The sequence below is a fragment of the Octopus bimaculoides genome, chromosome Z, assembly GCF_046866305.1.
Source record: "Octopus bimaculoides isolate indiv1 chromosome Z, ASM4686630v1, whole genome shotgun sequence".
NCBI lineage: Eukaryota > Metazoa > Mollusca > Cephalopoda > Octopoda > Octopodidae > Octopus > Octopus bimaculoides.
In genome coordinates, this window is record NC_142944.1 from 21,333,773 (window position 1) to 21,338,772 (window position 5,000).

Here is a 5,000-nt window from a genome sequence, read left to right on the forward strand (position 1 = left end):
GTAGTAGCATCAAAGGTAGGTTAACAGAAAAGTATTCTTTGCATGTGATAGATGTGCAGGAACAATAAACTCTAAGAACACATGCAAAACAGATTTTCTCAAAAGCTTTGGCAGTTGTAGATAGCTTCTGTGACCTAGGTGAGCTAATTAGCAGTGGAGGAGGATGTTCTGAAAGCATAGCTGCTAGAATAAGAACTGGCTAGAGAAAGTTAGGAGAACTACCACTTCTGTTAGTAACAAAAGTCTTCTCTCTTAAAGTGAAAGGTAGATTGTATGATGCTTATGTGTGAACAGTAATGCTACATGGTAGTGAAATGTGGACTGTGCATGCAGAAGACATGCAAAGACTGAAAAGAAATGAAGCTGGTTTGTTCTATTGAATGTGTAACATCTGTGCATGTGCAGCAAAGTACAATTGTGTTGAAAGAAAAATTGAATGTCAGAAGAATGAGATGTGGTATGCAAGAGAGAGGTCTGCACTGGTATGGACATGTGATGCATATAGACGAGGACAACTGTATAAAGAAGTGCTGATCACTTAAGTCGATGGAGTTTGTGGAAGAGGGGAAACCCAGGAAGACATGGGATGAAGTTATGAAGGCTGATCTCAGGACTTTGAAGACATGACAAATGACTTGATCAACTTGTATGTGTGCTTGTACCTCTTTGTCATAACATTGCATGAGAGTCGTAAATAAATGAGTGATATTTTCATACAACTGATGTCCTTGGTTTCCAGCCTTGTGGAAAAACCTGTTTTGTCAGGACAAATATTATTTTGTTGGAAACAGGTGAGTGGCTGGCAACAGGAAGGGCATCTAGCTATTGAGAATACCTCAACAAATGCCGTCTGTTCTGTGCAAATATGGAAAATAAACGTGGCTGTTACGTGTGTATGTATTGCCACTATCATTTAACATTTAATTTTCTATATTTGCCTGGTCAGAGAGAATTTGTTGAGGCAGATTTTCTGCATCTGGATGCCAACCCTCACTCGTTTCCAAGTAAGCTAATATTTCCCCATGTTTTGGCATGTTTTTTTTCACAGAGGAATGGAAATGAATGACCTTGCTTATATGATGAAAATTCCCATTTACAACCATCTTATAATGACTAGACAAAGGCATACCCTAACACACATGCACACAAAAACATGCACATCCATGCACATGCACAATGAGAGTCTTTTAGTTTCTGTTCATCAGATTCACTTGATTGAACTTGAGGCTATAATTGAAAACACCTGCCCAAGATGCCATACAGTGGGACTGAACCCAAGACCATATGGTTGGGAAGCAAGCTTCTCAACCACACAGCCATGCTTGTGCCTACACACACACACCACCACCACCACCCATCACCACCATCATCATCATTATTTCTATGTCAACTTTTCCATGCTTGCATGAATTGATTGTAAGCTCTCCAACACAGCATTTCACCAATTATTGCATTCTTTTGTTATTTACTTTGTGAGGTTTATAATGTTTGATTTTCTGAGATCAGCCTTCTCATCTCTGCATGTATCTTTCTTTGTCTTCTTCTTCCATTGGATCCTTCCATATGTATCTCCTGGCATTTCTTCATCCTCTGCAGTTGAGGGGCTCCATGTTAAGATCAAAGTACATAGATGAGTAATCCATTTACTTTGGTTGAACAATAATTAAACTATGTCAGCTGAAAATTTCAAGAAATAAAATGGTAATATGTTGTACCTGCAAAAGTTCCTGTAAAAATATTGCCTTGTATCACGAACATGTACCTGACTTTGTGGAATGTCTATGATATCTGATGAACACGAACTTAGCTCTCAGCTTGATTATTTTGAACTATTATTTTGATTATTTGATCGATGATTTTGCAAAGTGAAAAGTGTGCTGTGTTTGTCTTTGAAAGTTGCCTGGATTATAAAAGTGCTCTTTTATTCATATCTGGAAGTTTTACTTATTGAAGTTTGTAGTAGACCTAAATAAATTTAACTTGTACTTTTTAAAAATGTTGTTTAGGATAATGTGAAATATTGAACTTCAGATAGAATTAAGTAAAATATAGCTATGAATAAAAGGTGTGTAGATTATGAATTTTGATTGAAGGGATGGGGCCGCGAAACAAAAAGTTGCAGGGGCCGCTAAAAGTCACGCGATGGAGCTGCCTATTAACACAGTGTTCAGTCTTGCACACTGCAACTAAATTCACTTGTACTTTTAGTTCTTGTCCTTTTGCAGTAACATTACAACACATCCAGTAAGTCATGCTTGCTTCATTTCTTTCTAACTTCCACACAATTTTTTGCACTCAATGCCTGCATCTCACAACCATGTAGCATCACAGTTCATACACATGCATCATTATGTCTACCATTTTCTCAGACTGCGAGAGAGAGAGAGAGAGAAAGAGAAAGAATTACCTTGTCAGCTGAAGTAGTAACTTTTTCCACCTTAATATTCTAATTCTGGTAACTTCATTTTTGGAGTGCCCTCACCCACTACTGATTAGGGCACCTAGGTAACAAGTTATCCATTACTTCTATAGAGCCCTCTGAGCAGTACAAGGAATTTCCTTTACTGATACTCTGAGGACTTATTTATCATGTACATCTTCCATAGGTAAAGTCTCCATTCACTGTCAGCCTGCCTTTAATTCTATTACATCTCTTGTGTACCCACAAATCACATACTATACACTCTATGAAATTTCTGCCTATTCCTTTTCTGTATATTGAGCTCAGCCATTTTACTGATGGTATCAGTCCTTTTCTATCAACTAATGGTATCAGTTCTTTTCTAGTCTTCATTACATATACTGAGAAACCTATTAATTCTAAATTGTCAATAATTGTGTGTGTGTGTGGGAAAAGCAAACTCTCCTTCCAGGTTTTTGTCTCTGGAGAGAAGAATGCTCTCTACACATACTGCCCTGAAGAAGGCCAGTCTTGTTGACTTTGAAATAATTGATTGATAGATGTTTTGAAGCTAGTTACAAACACTCCAAAAAAATAAGGAAGTCTTTCTTACTGTCAGCTATGTAGGACACAAAAAAAAATATTTTGAAGTCATAGAATGCTACAGAATTCTCAAGTGATATTAACAAGTCTTATATGTCACACAGTTAATGAGCTCTTGAGAATAAAATCTTCAAAATTAGAGAGATACAGATCCTGGCAATGCCTTGATTGCTTCTGTTTGAAGGTGAGGCCTATGTCTTGGATGGGGGTCAAGAGTTTACCTAAGGATGCAGTGCAGTACAATGATAATGAGAAAGAGAACAAGTGTTTCTCTCTAAAGGTTCTGTGTTGTTGAGAACTCTTTACGTAGACCTTGGGTTCTCAACCGTGGTCTATATTTGGCCCTTGGGAGTCCATATAAAATTTTGTTGTTGAAATTTATCTGCCATAAATTTGTTATATTTTTACAGTTCATGAAATATTTTAACAACTGTTTTTATATAATTCCTTGTAATATTTAATTATAAAAATATAAGATTTTTAAGCATCAAATGACTTGGAGGGTCCATCCGAGTAAAGCTGAAATCAAAGGGGTCTATAGATAAAAAGAAAATGCTTGAGAAACACTAACATATGAGGTGGTATCAAAAAGTTCCTGGACTACATATGTTTAATAAAACATAACTTAGGTAAATAAGTTTTAACATCACCTCCTTTTAAATAGTCACCTTGTGTAACAATGCACCAGTCCCAGTGTTCCTACCACTTTTAGAATCTGGCCTTGAAGTCATTTTCTGTAAGCGAGTTAAGGACCTTCTGCAAATTGCTCTGGATTTCAACAACGGTGTTAAAACAGTAACCTTTGAGCTGCATTTTCATCTTGGGGAAGAGAGGAAAGTCTGCAGGTGCTAAACAGGTGGATGCAGAAATGATATCTTGTTGTTTTTGGTGATAAAACTCACAAGTGAGGAGAGCTCCACAGATCTGGTTGCTTTTGTCAAGTGTTCTCCCTTAAATGCTTCAAAATGTCTCAGTAGAACTCTTGATTGATAGCTAGCCCTGGAGGATGAATTCTCAATGCACAATACCATATTTCTGGTGGTGATGCTTGTGACAGGTTTTCTAGATTGCTCATCGTCTTCCAAGGATGTTCTACTTTTGAAGTGCCCATATCACTCAAAACATTGCGTATGACCCATTGCCTTGTAGCCATAAGCTTTCTGAAGCATGCTCAATGTCTCTGTAGCAGACTTCCCAAGTTTAACACAAGATTTCGCATTGGCTCTTTGTTCTTGTCCATGACAAATCATAGACTACAACAAGTACGTAATCACAAAAACACAAATTTCGTAACTTGCAAAGTAAACACAGCGATGTCGCTCAGCACACTGCAGCATGAAGATCACTGCACATGCACTTGTGTGCTGCCATATGTTGGTGTGCTATAGAACTAGTCCAGGAACTTTTTGAAACTACCTCGTAGACCTGTGCTTTGCACACATCATGTTGATGTTTTTGTACTTGATGGTGATGTCTTTAACAATCTTATCTGGGATACATTAGTTCATCAAGATATGTAACTTGATATTTCTGTTGACACTATTTATTAAATGCCTGGGAAAAATCCAAAATTACAATTGGTACCTGTTGCTTGAAGATTTTAAGCTCTTCTTTAATTCTTCTAATGGCATGAATCCTTTTAATGTTGATCTGATTTAGCAGAAGTTATTCTGGATCTGCCTTATAAGAGGAATCGAGTGCAGTGTACAAGAGAGGTGGCTGTACTAGTATGGACATGTGGTGCATATGGAGTATGACTGCACTAGTATGGACATGCAGTGCACATGGAGTATGGCTGCACTATTATGAGCATGCAGTGCATACGGTGTAAGGCTGCACTAGTATGGACATGTGGTGCATATGGAGTATGGCTGCACTATTATGAGCATGCAGTGCATATGGAGTATGACTGCACTACTATGGACATGTGGTGCATACAGAGTATGGCTGCACTAGTATGGACATGCTGTGTGCATATATAGCATGAATGTTGTAT